Raw genomic sequence first — 18,823 nt, forward strand, 5'->3', positions numbered from 1 at the left:
TTACTTGTCGGCACGCCGTCAACGTTTCGGCGTCTTTCCGACATTTGCCGCGGTCGCCGTCCGCTGTTTGCCGTCTCCTTCCAAAATGTTTGTCAAGGATCCTCTCGTACTTGTATTTTATTTTAAGTATTTACTTCTCATATACCCTTTACGTGCAGTCCCTTTACTACATTTCTTTTAATGCATTTACTTTTTTTTATGGTCGGCACGCCGTCAACGTTTCGACGTCTTTACAACTATCATTTGTCGCTGTCGTACCGTCCGCTGTATGCCGACTTTCTGCCGACTCCGTTTTCACAAGACATGTTTTATGGAATTAGTGCCCACTCACAAGAAAAACCTTCGGACAGTTTCAATTTTTACTTCATCATTAAAGAAGATACAGGCTCTATTCGTTTTCCAAAATTCGACTCTTTGCCGCTGGTACGCGTTATTGCAACTTTCGCCGACGTCGTGCCGACGTCGCTTTTTAAGAAATTGCCGGCAGTCTCTTTTTGCAGTCGTCGTCCGACTGTCTGCCGACTGTTTCGAGAAAGCTTTATACGAGGGAAATATAAGCCCTAATTCGTATTTTAAAGCAACAAATTACCTTCTAACTTTCTTTGTTATCTTTTGGTGAACGAATCTCTTTTTGCTCGTCGCGGTCGAAAATCGAGCGGAAAGACGCCGGTGTCCGGCGCCGGCAATCCGACCGCGGCATCTGGTCGGCATGGACAAATTGTCCGACTATAGGCGGCAGGATCCTGATGGGGCATCTATGTTGAAAATTTGATTGAGATCGATCGGGTGGTTCAAGAGTTATTAACTCACGAACATGGTAACTTTTATTTTTATATTTATTGATTTTTGTATTCCCTCCCTCCTCCTCATCACCTACATTGTTCCGTCCAAGTGAATGGTAAAATCCATCCCAGGCAAGAACATCATCTACGTTGATAATGTGATCGAAATTGATCGTTTGGTTCAAAAGTTATTAAGTTTTATTTTCACAGACACCGCTATTAATATATAGATTACATTAGCTTTTCAAAGTTGAGGAAAAGGACACTACCGAGGCATTTCGAGTCCAAATTCAACTCCTATTACTAACCTTATGGGGATTGAATAATAATCGAAAACGACCGATGTTAGTGTCAAATCAATAGCTTTTGGGGTCGCTAAGCTAATTCGTAACAGTGTCGATTCTGTTTAACTCCAAGTTCATCTCTTGAGTTCTTAAGTGGTTAAGCGGTTATCGTACGCGACCTTGGCATGGAAAAACTGGGTTCGATTCCCTTCGTGAGCTTATATGGTTAAGATTCCACGTTAATGAGTACGTCCACATTTTAAACAACCTTGATGCTGAAAGGGACGCTAAAATCAAACAAAACCAAGAACCAAGTTCAGCCCCCAGCGAAGTAAAATACTTTAGTACACCAGGGGCAGTCGGAGGGGTAACTTATAAAAATTATCGCTTGTAACCGATGTTAGTGTTGAATCCATAGTCTTCGTGGTCACTGAGGCGAATCTTCAAAGTTTCTATTCCGTTTGAGTTCAAGTTCACTTCCGTTAGCTCTCCTGAGGTGAAAATAATGGAAAAGGCTTTACATTAGTGTCGAATCAATAGTTTTCGGCGTATTTAAGTTAATTAGTGACACATCCCGATGCCGTTTACGTCCACGTTTTTCACATTCTGGGTGATAAAGTGTCCTATCGCCCCTGGGGTTGTGAAAAGAAGAAATGTATACAAATAATCACAAATGATCAGTATTAATGTGCAGTCCAGTTTTTGGGGTCATTGAGATAATTATACTCTAGATATCATTAAACTCAAAATTCAACCTCACCAGCATGGGAGATGAGAACGGGAAAGGGGGAATAAAATTTTTAAAATGCCCGACATTAATATCAAATCCATGGTCTGGGGATCAATAAGTCATTTGATCACTATTCCGATGAAAGTTAACCCAAATTTATTTAAAAACAGGCATATCAGCTTTCCTGGGATTTAGCAGGGGTATTGCAGGAGGTGTTGCAGTTTGTTAATTATTAATTTCACTCACACTGAAGGGGCAACACCGGAGGCCTTACTCTTTTTTCTATATTTTTTGTACTCATATTGACAGAGAAACGCCAAAGGAAATTACTCTTCCTTATTAATTTATTTCACTCATTTTGTTATCCCTCCTTCTTTTTTCAAATTTCAGCTTTCGGAATATTGGAATGGGGTCAAGACTGATATTAGATATAAAAAGGAAAGGATGAATACACTAGACGACGGATATTAGTGTCAAATACAAAGTTCTTGGAGTCGCTGTGATGCATAATAACACTTTTGACGCCTTTCAAGTCAAACTTCAGTTTCCCATTGTCATCGGGGAGAGAGGAAGGTGATAAATAGGGAGATGTTCTAATTTACCGATGTTAGTCCATAGTTTTCGGGAGTGCCAAACTGATTGGTGATAGTTCTTATTAGATTTAAGCACACATTTAGACAGAAAGTGAGATGTAAGCAGGCTTGGAAATTAACAACGATAAAAGCGAACGTTCTGTTCTTCCTTATTTATTTTACTTGTTTCTTCACTTTCAATAATAATATATTGCATCACCTTTATTCTCCCCGTGTGAAGAACGGGTACTTCAGCTAGTATATAATAAAATAGGACAATTTAAATACTCTAGGCCTATATTTTATGTTTCTTCTTGTCTGACTCGCATTGTTATGGTGCTCTCTGCATTTTGTAGACTCTGTATAATATTATGAATGATCACCAACTTCACCATAAACATGAAAGTCGGGATATTTAAAAGCCACGTCGGGAGGCTGGGAAATTTTATTCGAAATCGGGACTTACCCGAGAAAAACTTATGTGCGCATGTACTTCATACTTTCATATTAACTTCATACATGCAAGACCATACTTTAGTTGTAATGTTTATATGTATTGATTATTAACCTACCAACCAGAGAATAGCATTGATTTTGTCATTACGTGGATACTCAATATTACTTAGAAAACTGTTGGGTCGGTTGTCATGCTATTTTTTTTTTGTCCTTTGTTGTAGTATACCTGTTTTTCCCCACTTCACCAGTGTGTGTGTGTAGTGCATGTCACGACATTTTAGTTTGTGTCAGTCTGCTGCAGTACTAAGATCTGAAGATTAAGTTACGTTATATTATGGATAATATTACAAGTCTTTTAGTGGTTATCATAGTTTGTGTTATATCTTTAGAGGTAAGATAGTTCTAAGGTGCTGTTACTTCCTCTGGGGCATAATTGCCGCCTATATTTGTGTGTGTGAATGTGTGTGTGTATGTGTGTGTGTGTGTGTGTATATGTATGTAGTATCAATACTAAAATATTAAACTACTGAAAATCATCGTAATTCTAATTATATCAATAGAGGATCTTGAAACCCCTTCTGAAACAAAATTTGAAATGACTCTGCTGACGTGTGCACAGTTTAAGTAGTAAAAATTCCATGCGAAAAAGAAAGAAGGAAACAGGCAAAATAATATTGAAAGGGGATTTCCATTCATAGTTTTAGCTTTACATCTTTTTACCAGAATGCGAATATCATTAGGGGGGGGGGGATCTAACGAGATCCAAACCATGTCCAAACTTGAACCTGGTACAGAGATTTCGTCTCAAGGTCTTCTGTCATAGATGTGCTTTCTGTCTGCCATACTATCTCGCTTTCAAGAAAGCACTATTAGAGGCAGGGTTGCCAGTTTTTTAAAGAAGAAATCGGGATGAGACAATCAATGTTGGAGCTCCCACCCCAGGAGACGACTACACGTACGGCGAACCGTTGGAAACAGTGTAAATAATCACTTGAAGAACATGAACCTCAATGAATGCGACACCTTATTTTATTTTTCCCTCACTGCTCATTCCTCTGGAATTTGTTTAATATAAACAAAGTTAAAATAGAAAACTGTATAGATTTCTTTTATCACAAATGAGTACATAACATTGTTAAGGAATTACTGACAAAAAGTATTACTAAAATCAAGTATTACTCTTTGCCTCCGATCATACAACAAATTCAAACCATACAATTGTAATTTATTTAACATAAACAAAACACAAATTTGTTAAATTGATTCTATACATAAAAATGTGCGTATAAAAGAATAGGTTATTCCTTTCTAAAAATGGCCCAGTAAAATATTAATTAACTTTGAAAATCGATAAATCGGGACAATATGCGTCCCGACGAGTGTCCGGTCGGGGCGCGGGACAAATAAGTCAGAAATCGGTACAGTCCCAACAGAATCGGGACAGTTGGCAGCCCTGCACCACAGCCATTCATATAAAAAAAAATTCAATCGTTTGCGACGCAAGTAAATAAGCAAATACTACTTACTGCAAATTAGTTCAATGAAGCAAATTAGGATCAATAACGATGCTTCTTGTGTTTTTTGTGTCATAAAATTTAGTAAAGATTGAGCTGGTGAAAAGTGGATACAGTATCGAGTGATGGGAGAAATCACATGGATTAAACGTTGTTGTAAATTTTGTTTGTAATTCGTGTAAATAACTAACAAATTTTATAATCCTGCACAGCTAAATAGTATTCAACCTATTTTGAATGGCTTTTGTTGTCCACTGGCATAAAAGTTGAGCAACAGTTATGTCCTTATTCCATTTTCTAAAAGTATTATTTTCATTGTCATGTTTCATAATAGCTACCACGCTATGTTTCCTTTTCTTTTTCGTTGTTACGTACCAATAGAAAGTGAAACAACCAATTTTACATTACCATTTTGGAAACTTTTAAACTCTCACACTTCGGATATAATAAGGAATAACTAAACATGGTTCAACTGAACAAAGAAGTTTTTGTTATCTGATATTGAATAGGTTCGCACAGGTCGCAGTTTGTACTCAAAAATATTTTTAAAAAAATCCTATTATCGGAACTTTCTCAATCTAGTCATAAACAGAATTAAGTAAATGACACATTTCAAGTGTTACATGTCATATGTCGTTTTAAATTAAAGTTATTGTATTTGTGGTTTAACAACTCTTGAACCACTCGACTGATCTCGCTCAAACTTTAAACATAAATGATGCTGGGGCCTGGAATGGATTTTGTCATTTCACTTTGATGGTGCAACTTAGGGGAGAAAATGAGAGAGATATAAAAGTGATAAAAAATTATCGACATTAGTGTCGAATTTATAGTGTTCGGTGTCGTTAACATGAATAGCGACATTTCCGATGACGTTTAAATCCAAATTCAGCCCCCTTTAGTATTCCTAAAGAGGGATAATGCATTAAAATAATTGAAGATAACCGATATTACTGTACGTAGAATTCATAGTTTTGGGGGTCTGTAAGTTGATTGGTTATAGTTTTGATGTCCTTTATGTCCAAAATGAAATTATTCTGCTCCGTGCGAAGAACGGGCATTCTACTAGTATTTGCTATAATACTGCACTATCCTCTTTCTATAACATAATCACAATGTATTATGTTTTAGCATTGTTATCACTGCAATACATGAATAATAGAAAATCATGAATAATTATAAGAAACGAATTCTACATTTTATGTCCACATGCGACTGGAAAGGAATTGCACCATTCAATATTTATAAATGATTGGTTTAATATTCATAATCGTGCAGAAAAATAATTTGTAAAATGGATATGCATTACACTTAGATAGGCTGACTACTTGACTTTAATATATGTTGTAAGCTTTTCATAATTAACACAGGGCTAATAAAAATATGTTTCCGTCGTTTGACTCAGGGAATTCAAATTTTTAATTTAAACTCTCTTCTTTCTCAAATCAATACTGAAATGTCTTTTACGAAAACAAATTAGTGAAACCTAAAGTAAGGTCTTTTTATTGAACGTGTATTGAAGAGTGTTTACAAAGTTCAGATAACATTCATGAGAACTCTTGAACACTCGAAAGTTTTGTGTTTTATACATATCACGCTTTAGTCCACAGAAACCAGGATTTTATCTATTTACTTTAAGAATATTCGAGATATTGGTTCTTACGCACAGTCGTTTTTACAGCATTGTATTAACAGCTTGACTAACGCATGATACTAACTTTTGTATTTTAACAAATAAGTGAAATTAACAACGATTTATATCGAGAAAGGACAACCTCGACTTTTCCATAGGGCTCTCCAATCGGAGAAATCAATATAAGAGAAAAATAGAACTCACTTAATTTAATTTCTTCGAAAATGTTTGGACAGCTCCGTGAAAAAGTCCAGGTTGGCCTTTACGACATAAATCGTTGATAACTTCACTTACGTATTACTAAATACGAAAGTTACCATCACGCTTTAATCAAGCTCTTAATACAATGAAAAAACGACTTTGCATAACCCAGTTATTCCTGGCACATATGGGTGCCGGGTTAGCGGAAGTGTCGGATTATTGAGTATCGCATAACCTTCCCTTTTCCCAACTCACTATCCATTTGTGTTGAGTACTGAAGATTAACATCTTCTTTCTTTTTGATGTCAAAAATAGTTGCTCGTCCAACATTGAACTCAGCAGCAATGGCTTTCAATGTGCACGTGTTTTTGGTTGGATGTGCGCTGGATTACTGAGAGGCCGGACTACTAAGGCCCGGATTAGCGAGAATCTAGTGTATTAGGTTACGGTGTATACATTAACCGAACTGTATTTACTTCTTTTACGAATCCATCCCAGAATTATATTACAGATTGCTTGCAGACCAGTAGCTAGCCCAAAAATATAGCGGAGGGGGGAGCGGTAGAAGTTAGTGGGGCTCGATCCAACCATATTATAGTTCATCATCATATTATAGTTCATTTGCTAGTTTCCCGTGAAAATTTTAAGGGGGCAGTAAAAATTTAGGGGGGCGGCCCCTAGACTAATCTAAATACGAGGTTCTGTATTTTCTCAGTTTAGTGCTACTTGTCTGTATATATAAAAAATAACTTTCATAAAGAATTCATATTCATAATAAATCATACCCCTTGTTATGAAAAACAGAGAGTGCTCTCGCATGTGCAAATGGCCCCTTAAAACCTGCCTAAGGGACTTTCAGTGTCTAATAGAAATTCTGGGCATTACGTGGACACGTTATCCGCTTATGACTAACTGTAATGAGTTGGGCTGGCATTTCTAAGACCTAACCCCATGCCGTAAGCGTCGGTGAACCACCGATGGGCAACTAACGATATCTCGCCAAAAATTGGCGGCTCCGCAACGACGATCTGCGGTGGCCCCTCTTACGTTTTGAAAATTATACCACCAGCGGCAGAGACGCGACAAAACGCCAATGAACCACAAAATTAATCCCCAAAAATATGTTAAATCGCCTATGTGTGTGATTTGTTTACTTTAAAGTGAGTCTAAAAAACACTAAAAAAATGTACTTAGGAGGGGGGTCTAACCAGTAACCTTATGATTACTAGGCAGGTGTTCTTCCGACTTCACTACGGAGGCGATGAAGAAAATGTCATTTATAAAGGGATAAATTGTTATGATCTTTTTAATTTGATGAATCAGAGCTCCTTTAACCGTGTATATTAGACGATAACTGTTTGAGATAAGATAAAATCATTCGCCATGTAATTTTATAATAAAATAATGGGTGTCTATTTACTTTATTTCATATTCTCTCATACTCACTTTCTAATGATCGACGACAGTTGCCATCTAAATTCATACAATTATCGCACTTAACTCAAGATTTTTCACTTCATGATGTTGAGGCAGAGGTTATTCTTGACCCCCGGAGCACACTTTAGGAACAATTCGTATAATAATAACCGCATGCACATGACTGGCGATAGTTCGTGTTGGTCCCTTAGTGATTCTCGGCGACGAATCAAAGGAGCGCGCACCAAAACGAAGTCATCGCTGCTACGCAGTGTTAACTTCAACACCCCGACTCGAGATGTCTGTTTCTACTCGACGAAAGCCTGCCGCCAGTGAGACACTAGCGGCAATCCTTCGACGCATCACTATATCGACGATCGACATTTACCCGAAAGTGGGCCACTAGGTTTAGGGGACGTTTACGGCATGGGGAAAACATATCTAGTATGTATGCATTGATTCCCTTAAAAATAGAAAAGTATCACCTAAAATATGACGGAATCACCCACAACAATATATAGACTACATTGTTATTTTTAAAAAATCCTAAAAATAGTAATTTATTAAACGATTTACTACTTTGTTTTGTTACAAATAAACATCTTTAAACTCTGAAGTATAGATTACAGCAAATTGATGATCCCGTAAAATAAATGCTGAATGACTTTCTCCTTGTTGTCAACATTTATAAATATATTGGTCCTTATGCAGATTCGTTTTGATGCGTGATTAGTGTCATACTAAAGAGTTCGACTAAAATATATATTTCCTGCAGTAGTCAGGCGTTTAGTATGACGTTAATCGTACGTCAAAACAATTCTGCATAAGGCGGATTATGTCTAAACTATAAGTGGACGTGTTCTGAAAGTTGAATTTTAATAATTCATGTAAATCGTATCAAGAGAATGTTATTAATGATCAGAATTAGAAAATCAACTTTTTTTTTTTTGGTTGCAACTATAAAAGAAGTATGAATTTTTCATAAGATATTGAACTTCGAAGTTCTCTCTTGGAAAATAAATCAATTTTGGAGCTACATCACTTCACATAAAAGTGGTCCATTTGAAACTAATGAAATAAGTAAATGAGGAAGAGTAGTCCCTTCGGTGTTACCCCAATTCCCGGGTCAAGTGACACGTTCCTTTTTGCTTAAACTTGGTGATGGTGATTTTTTTTTTAAATAAGCCTCCACTTCCCCCTGCCTTGGCCGATTTCTTACGGGCTTATTATAGGGCAGTCGCAACTTGCCTCTGCCATTTTTCTCTCTCATATACTCTTTTATTTCATTTTTCTCTCTCTCTTTTTCGGCTTTCGTCCTCAGCAGATTTGAGGTGAGGCTCCGTTTTATGGCATGGCGCCTATTTATATAAACCATGCCTTATTTTCTTCTTTTTTAAAAATATACTATTTACAAAAGTACATATACGGACAATTAAATGGTCCATGTCCTGATATATATTCTATCACATCTTTACTTATATTTCCCATCCTTTCTCTTATTTTTAAATCTGGTATTAAATCTAGTCCTGGCACCTTTCCTGGAATTTTTCCATTCTTCTTCCCATTTTGTTCGGATGATTCTTTCAATATCTTCATCGAAGCTTTGTATTTTTTCTGTGATTCCTACTATCTTCGTCATTTCTTTATTTTGTATCCAGGTCTTGATACATTTTCTTAATATTTGGAGATGTATCGGTTCTTCATATGTGAGTAATTGCAGTACTTCAGCTGGGATTGTCTTCATTAAGTTATTTATCCTTATTAAAATAAGTCTCTGTACTCTTGTCAATGTTTCTTTTAGTTTAATATTCATAAAAATTCGGTGTCCCCATATGGCCACGCAGTACTGTAAGATTGCCATTAAAATTGTCTTGTTATACAACTTAAAAATCTTCTTGTCCAATCTAAAAAGTCCTTTGTTGCAACTGTTAGTAATTTGTTGGCTACCTTTTTTGCTTTTTCTGTTATTTCTGTTATATGTTTATGAAAGTTTAATCTTTTATCGATCCATACTCCAAGATACTTGAATTCATTTACGTGTTCAATTTTTGTATCATTAATTTTTATTATTGGATCCCTATTTAAAATTTGACCAAAGACCGTGTATTTAGTTTTACTTGCTGATAAATTTAGCTTATTCTCTTTGCACCAATTATCTAATTCTGTTAATACTATTTTCCCTTTTCTTTCTATTTCATTTCTTGATGATGCTGAAAATACAACTGCCAGATCATCAGCATAACCCACAACACCGATTGTTTCTTGCATATTATTTAAGTGATTTAAACATGGCTGTACTGTAACATCCCACATTAAGGGCCCGAGTATCGAGCCTTGTGGGCAGCCTTTTGTGCTTATTGTTTTAATGGTTTCTCCGGGCCGGCACCAAACCCAAATCGTGACTCAATACGTACCATTGGGTCCGGGATGAGATACGGGAGTATCTCGACGTGTGCGTGGTACCTCTACACGACAAGGCGGTTGCCAGTTGAACGATAGAGGTAGGCAGGGCCGGGATTGAACAAGCCCCCTCGGGCGTTGCCTGGGGCCCCGGATTGGGTTGGACTCTGCCGGGCTGTGGTCATACCGTGGGATTCGGTAGCTTGTGGGAGCCAATCCCAGGAATCTGGGTAACGGTGAACACGGGCGGGAGGTGAGCTTGTCTTATAACGCTCGGGCGCCATGCCTGCAGAGCATGGTAGGACTGACTCGCTAGCAGTCTGTCTCAACCAGTAGGTCTACTGGTAGGCACTCAGGACTTTGGTCTGGCCGCGCAGTGAGCGTATCCACACTTAGGTGGCCAGGTTAAGGGACAAATCTTGACGGTGCACTTCGTGCACGAGCAATAATAGCGTATATTGTGCAACTACGGGCGGGGTGCATTACATTCTTGCGGAACCCGTCCATTAAATAGACCGAACGGTCGCGGGCATGCTCTCCATGCATGCAATTAAGCGTGGCATAGTAGACCACTAGCTCACAATGTGCTTGTATTTGTATTTGTCTTCCGCGACAATAATCTAACATTATATATTATACAGTGTTTTACTTATGTTCATTTTTTTTAATTCGTTGAAGAAAGCTGGACACCATAAATTATCAAATGCTCCACTTATGCCAGCGTAAATCACTACTTGATATTTTTCTACTTTTCCCTCTTCTATCAGGTCTATCTTCTTTTAATAGCTGTTTCTGTGTTTTTTCCTTTCCTAAAACCATATTGTAATAAGTCATTTTCTAAAACTCTCGTCCGATTAATCCTTTCCGTTATTGTTCTTTAAAACAGTTTGCTTATAATACTTAGTAAACATATAAGTCTATAGGATTTCGGATCGTCATCTTTTTTATCGCCAGGTTTCTTAAAAATTACTAAGTTAGCCTGTTTCCATCTTCTGGGTATTGGTCCTTTTTTTAAAACAGATTAAACAGCTTTGACAAGTATGGTGCCCACTTATCCGCGTTTTTCTTATAAATTTCAGGTTTTATGCAATCTGGACATGGTGCCTTTCTATTTTTTAATCTTTAATGTGATTTATTATTTCTTCATTCTTAACTTCTTCATTTTTATCTTTTATTGGAGTCACCGTCATTAAATTTCGTAGTTGTGTCTGTACTTCATTGTCTTCCCGCTGATCGTCCTTTGGCAGCAAGATGTTCATCAGGTATTCCACTGTTTCTTTCCAGTTTCTTGCGTACGTCCCGTCCTGTTTTCTGAAGGTTGAAAGAGTGGTAGGTGTTTTTATTTTTTGCTTATTATTTTATATGGCTCTCCCCACGGATCTATATTCAATTTTTTTTTAAATATAAAATTACCAGCTTCTTTTCTTACTTGCTGTTATTTTATTTTGATAGTTTTGTTTTAAATTTCTGTACTTGTTTAACCTTCTTTCTCTTAGATTATTATCTATAGTATTTTGGTATAATTTTCTCGCTTTTCTTGTCTTCCTCTTTAAATTTTGTAATTTGTTTGTCCAAAATGTATTATTATTTATTTCTAATTTAATCTAATTACTTTTAACCGTAAGCAAGACTGGGATACTCAGCGTAATAACATAATATAAATAATCACCTGATTCGAGTGACAAAATATCAATTTGTGAAATAAGAAGATTTCATTAATTATGATAAATTAATTAATTTATGATAAATAAAATAATATAATTGTGAAATGTATAATGTTGAATGCTACGTACGATATGGATAATGATTGATTAATTAATTAATGTTACTGTTTACAATTTGATCACTACGAATCCTGGTGTGTGTTCTGACTGATTGATTGAATCTTGCTCCTGAGTTTTTATAGTTGCTATTGCATATAATTAGCCTGTCAATATTTCGTGCTTTTGTTTTGCCTATGTTACGTTGTGCTTATGACTGTAGAACCTGATTACTACTTACTATGTTTATAGTGAGTGCATGGATTTAGCTATTAAACTATATATAAACAGCTTATACTAAATTTAGGCTGTCTATTGATAACAATTCAATAAACACAGGTTGAAAAAAAGGCAATTCATATGGGATATTTGGTGTAATTTGTTATTTAGAAATGATAATGATATTATCTCGTTAGAAATGTTCATTACTTCTCTGAATATTGATCAAAGCTTAATTTGATGGTTAACTTCGACGGAGGGGTCCTGTCGTTCTGACACGAGTCCTGTGATCTTCCGGCTGGGCCAACGAATTTATAAATTCGTTTACAACTAGAACATCCCAAACGCTGTACTATCGTCACGATTCATCTTGGGCAAGTACAGTGTGTTCACAAAATTACATAACATTACCCTTAAAGAAGTGGTGAAGAGGGGAGTGTTACAACTGGAAATGTCTATGACCAGAATACATCAAAATAAAGAAAAGAGAAAATTAAAAATCAATTATATTAATCTCATTAACATAAATCTTTTAAAAAGCACTAATTAATGTGACCCAAAATTTACGTTAAAACCAGAGACGGATTCAAGTTTGGTAGAGCCCTAAGCTATTGAGGGTAAGGGGGCTCTTTTTGTGTTCACATGAACGTAGGCACCTATAAACAAAAATGAAAAAATCAATGACCTTTCATAAAGCAGTCTAGCATAAGGGGCCCCATTACCTAATTAATAAGAGCCTACACACCACGAAGAATTGTTGCAATATTTAGATTTTATTTTATTTATTGTTTTCTCCTATATTTTGAAAATTTACATCCAGTTTTTCATTTAATTTTTGGGGGTCCCGAAGAGAGTGGGGCCCTAAGCTATAGCTTGTTTAGCTTATACGTATATCCGGCACTGCTTAAAACTACCCGGTTCATACACAAATTCACTTTCGATTGCTAGAGAGTATAACCATTTTCTTTGGGTGATCAACACACGAGTTATGGAAGTTACACCATAATGTCCATTACGATGCGTTTGAAGCCAACAAGCGATCTTGTAATATTCACTAATATGATAGGATCATATTCGAGGCACGTCACAGTCTTGAAAAAAAAAATCGGTGTTGCCAATTTAGACATTTTACATGTTTATCTTAATCTAGCCATTTTGATACTCTGACTTGCTAGTAGAAAATGCTTTAGCTAATACTTAGTTAAAGTTTTGGCCAATTCTGCGTTAATAATTACTAATTTGTAACCATTTGTTCTCAGCAGCAGTTTAATTTTATATTCCAATCAAAACATTTCTTCTAGAGAAGTATACAATGAAACAAAGAGTAACTTGCTGCCTTCTATTCTTTCTACAGGGTTCTCCGGAAGTGGGCGTACCCCTAATTGGTGTTTTCTGACGGTTTTAGGTTTCACTCACATATGTTTGGTAACATTGCTAGCCATTGTCTGGTACCATTGCCTGGCATTGTCTGGCAACATTACTATCCACGTTTATTTGTTTTTTGCTGAAATATTTACTAGTAGTAGTTGGTAGTAGTAGTAAGTAGCGCTAGTACAGAGCGTTCAAAAAGTCTCTATACACCTGAATCGTGTGCAAGCATATTTGGAGGCTCATGGGGGACATTTTTCCAACATTTGCTGTGAAAATGTATGTGTATATGCTACGCCCTGTACATAGTGTTTTTATGCCATAAAATATAATAAATTTTGAGTAAAATAATTTTCTCGTTGCTTTGAATATGTGCCAATTCAGGTGTATAGAGACTTTTTGAACGCTCTGTAGTACAAATAGTAGTAGTAGCTCGGATTTGGTTAGGTTAGGTTAAGGTATGTTCTGTTGTCTGGCTCCCATCATCTAGACATAATCCCACCATGTTCCTTTCAAAGCATTAAACAGGTTGAGAAGAACCTGAGCATAATGATAATGTTACTTGTAAATTTTAATGAAAATAATCCCGTATTCTTATTGTGTATCTTCCTAGTGGTGCACATTCTAGAACATTTTCGAAACTATAGAAAATTAATATAACATGCTAGCACATTTTACAATAATTTCGAACATCCTGGAACATTCTAGAACTTTCTGGGTCATTCTAAAAGGTTCTAGAGCATCATGAAAATTCTAGAACATTCTCGAACCTTTGGAAAACGTCTATAACAGTCTGTAACGTTTTCCAAGATTGTTGATAATTCTAGAACATTCTAGACTGGAAAACTCTAGAACTTCCTGAATCATTCTAGAAGGTTCTAGATCATCCTGAAAATTCTAGAACATTCTCGAACCTTTGGGAAACTTCTATAACAGTCCGTAACATTTTCGAAGATTGTTGATAATTCTAGATCATCCTGGAATATTCGATCAATAATGATTTGTGTAGAAAGAAAAGCAACATTGAAACTGAAAATAAAGAAATTTACGCATTGTCGTTAAAATTTAACCCATTTTTCCTTTTTTTTTTTTTTTTTTTTTTTTTTTTTGTAGCACAGTAACATCGTTGCTAGGGCGTTTTCTCCCTCTAGGACCCCTGCTGGTCCAAACCGAAACCTTCTTCGTGGATGAGAGATGCAGGGCTACAATACCATATAACTCCCATGGGCTCTGGGTTTTGGTTTCGGAGCCTTTGTGGCACGCACGGACAAACCACACTTACTTTTATTATATATATATTGACTAATGAAACATCTGCGAGAATTTCGCGCAGAGTTCAGCTGTGTTATGACATGGATGGTGATCATACTCTCTTAAGATTCTTAAGATTTCAAGGTAACTGTGTACAGACATTCTACCATAACTAACACTTTACTGTTGAAACTGAAGGGGAGGGGTGGTACGCTCACTTTCGGACCACCCTCCAGGTAAAGGGGTACTTAATTTCTATATTATGATAAGTATCATGCTTATACCATTCTCACCTGCTAGTCATGGCCTCACCGCAAAACGGGGCTTCGGAAACTTCAATTTTCTATCCAATGTCCATTTCCTGTAGTTAAGTTCATCGTAGACATAATTTGTGTAAAATTTATTCTTTTCTATTTTCGGCTTAGGATATGTATTTCTGTGGTCTGTGTCTTTAGGTCAATAATGTCAATATAATTAGAATTACCAAAAGAATTGAAATCTACCCCATCAGGATTCTGCCGCCTACAGTCGGACAATTTGTCCTTGCCGACCAGATGTCGAGGTCGGATTGCTGTTGCCGGAAACCGGCGTCTCTCGATTTTCGACCGCGACGAATAGTTGCTTTGCCAAGCGGTCGTCAAACAGCCGGAAATGAGCATTAAATGCGCCGGCGCAAGAAAAGACGCCGGCACAAGGAGTCGGCAGAGAGTCGGAAAGAGGCCTTTCCAATTGTTTTGCCGACTCTGACGGTCGGCAACAGTCGGCAAAGAGTCGACAAAGGGCATTATACTTTACGACTTTCGACCGTTTGCCGCCTCAGCAGAAGGTCGGCAACTTTGGACAAGTAGATCGTCGTGCCGCAGCGGACCGCGATCCCTCTTTCCGACCGCGACATCCTGATGGGGTATGGAAAATAATTAATGGCTTTTAGTATTTCTCGTCAACAAGGAAGCAAAATATACTTAAAATCTTCATTATTGAAAGGAATACGCCTCAGGCTATCAGACATTCTCATAATAGTTATAGTTAAGCTAATAGTTGCCGCTAGCTGCCTGATTCCTATCTGCTCGTAGTTTGAGGGAAGTTTCCCAAATCTAAGGAAATTTTGTAGGTAAATTTAGCAAAAAGATTTTTTATTTCGATAAAACGTGAAAATACAGAGAAATTCTCGCGCTGACTGATTGAACAATATAAATACTTAAACCATTTTTATTTTGTTCTGCAGAACTAAACATATACAATAGCAATAGTATGTGAGTGTGTTTGTTTGTGTTCAAAGTAGCATAACTTGCACATATTATTGGCTCGGTGATTAAAAAAAAGAAAAAAAAACGAGAGAAAAGTAAAAGCAAATGAAAAAAACAAATGTGGTTGGCACTTCCTTTAATGTAAATTAATGTTATACCATTACTTCTGTGATAGGAATTAGACACTCAACAAATTAGGGAAGACTTGATAAGCAAAGAGAAAATATTGTTGTCAGTCGAGGGAAATTTTCTTAAGGAAACCTATGAACACTGGGGCAAGTTATGCTGCTAGAATGCAAGCAGTTTTCATAAGACCGAAAGTTGGCAGGGATATCTAGTGCTGTATTTTACGTGTAAGTGATGATCATGTTCAATTTCAATGTGTTAGGAAAAAAAGTTACAATAATATATTTTTCTTAATCAATTATTTATTTTCCTTTGCTTATTGCAGGCTTCAGATAGGGCTGTAAAGAGATGTATAGATACTTCTAGTGTAACAAAAGGTAAGTATTGATGCCGCATATCATATTTCAAAATGACGATAAGAGTCACCACTAAAAAAAAAAAAAAAAAAAAGAAAATAGTTTTAGTCAATCGTATCTGACAAGATGTGCTTACCTTAAGGTTTCTGACAAGAAATCGAGAAATTGAGCATCCGAATCTTTTCACAGATGATGTTGCACTCTTTATATGAATCTGATCTTTAACTCTACATAGACTTCCTCCTTACTTCCTTAGTCATGCATTCCTATAAATATGAAAGTCACAGTCACATATTCGCAAGTCGACCGGTTGTAAGGGACTTTTGATAATAAGGATTCATAAATAATAGGTAGAACGGAAACAATCAAATATTATTCGAAACGGACATTCTATTATGCCATAATAATTTGTTTCTCTCGATTTTCTCAAAAACTCGGCATGAGAATTCACTTTAAAGCATGCCATATGAATAGGTATCTTGTATCCTTTGAACAATGCTACAGTTAAATAAAAAAAAATAAAGTATAAGAACTAATGTTAATCTTAATCTATATCTCATTAACTATATTGTGCACTGTAGTCTTGCTAGAGTCATAATGGAATGATACGGATATATTTCAGTATGACATCAACTTAATTTTAACCCTTGCACTACCAACGGGGGGAGGCACTTGGTGCCCACCACAGTATGTTTTTGAAATTATTCTTATAATCGTTTCTTTAAAATTGTGAAAAAAAGTGTTATCAAATAGGCGTGTTGAATATGTACTATGTAGAGTATTTAGATAGTGATACAAGGTATTTTTGTTTCTCGAAAATAGAAGATAGTCAATTTTACCGCTTAAAAATATTCCACTTCCGTTGCAGCTTTCTCTACCTTACTCGTAACCGAAGCATTATGTTTTCAAATATGTGCTGCTGATATGCTACACTGGTATTTTAAAGATATTCATTGTTTTTGCAATAAAAAAGCAATTACAGAAGGTAATCCTTTAGTACAAAACATTTTAATAAACATGCTTTTTTTTTACTCGTTAGTGCAAAATGCCCTTGAACACAATTATATTAATAATAGGTGATATCAGTGCACAACCTGTTGTGTGATATCAGAGTTTTTACATAATGTTCAATATTTCTTTCTTTTTTCAGCGGATTTTGAGGAGTACGAAGAAACGGGAGATGTAACAGAAAGACTCAGGGTGAGTGTTCCCTGTCTTGGTAAATAGTGTACACTCAACAATTACAGATTGATATGTAAAAATCCAACCATCGATAATCCTGTTCCTTCAGATTTCCAAGTTCGTTGTCAAATTTATCGCATTGTCGTTCACTGTTTTCTGGAGCGTGCATTCTGTTTTAATAGCGCTGTTGTCGCTAATTTAGTTGTTGAAACTTACAATATCTAACATGCATTCTGCTTATTCTTTCTTATTTTACTATTTATTTGCTGAAGTACACTCAAATTATCGATTGATCAAAGAAAAGATTGTGCTTTAACGATTAAAGAGAAAGAAGTGCGAAGAATCTTTTTCTTCTTTTTTTGTCCAGTGGAGAATGTGCAAATCATTTGTGAACCATATACAACATTGATTCTTCAATTGTGCATGACATTAAAAAAAATAAAACCTATACAAGTTATTTTCTGAGGGTGGTTCAAAAAACCAAATGCTCGCGAGTATATATATATATATATATATATATATATATATATATATATATATATATATATATATATATATATATATATATACAATAGCTTAAATACATAGATTCAAACTTTCAGGAAAGTCATTTTATAAGAATAGGAAGATGTATTTATTAATTTATTTTACGAATGGAATAAAAAGTAAAACATATATTATTATTACTTGATGAAAAGTTTCTCACGAATAGTTCATAAATTGTCTAATAAGGAAGATCCCTTGTAATCTTTTCCGGTTGGCAATGTTCCCAAAATAGCTGACACGTTCCCTTGGTTTTGTAAAACTCATTTGATGTAAAAGTCAACTAACACAGAATAAAAAATTCAATTGTAGTATGTTAATTACTTTCAAAATTGTTTCATTTCAATAGAAGGTAATCACAACTTCAAAAAATCTTCCATTTACAATGACTTGATCGTTTCCTGATTTACTCCGGTGGTTTTTCGTTCCTATCATATTCTCGTTTTATCAATGTTTTCATAATCATTCATTTTCACGAAGGGTGTAACCTTGGAAAGACGATTTCATATTCAACCTGTTTATACAAACTCGTGTATGATTTAACATCAACAGCGACGATATTATAGCGTTCATTTCAAACTAATTAACATAAGATTTCATTTTCTAAATATACTGTGATAATTTTCTTAATATTCTCTTCTACCTCTTGTTTGGCAAATGCTTAAAACTATAGCTCTCATGACTTAATAACAGAATTTTGGGTTCTAAGTTAATTCACACGAATATTAACAGCACATAGCTCCCAAATACATATCCCGAGAAATGTATCACAGTAACACATAT

This window comes from Thermobia domestica, chromosome 9, assembly GCF_964235325.1.
Source record: "Thermobia domestica chromosome 9, izTheDome1.hap1.1, whole genome shotgun sequence".
NCBI classification, from domain to species: Eukaryota; Metazoa; Arthropoda; class Insecta; order Zygentoma; family Lepismatidae; genus Thermobia; species Thermobia domestica.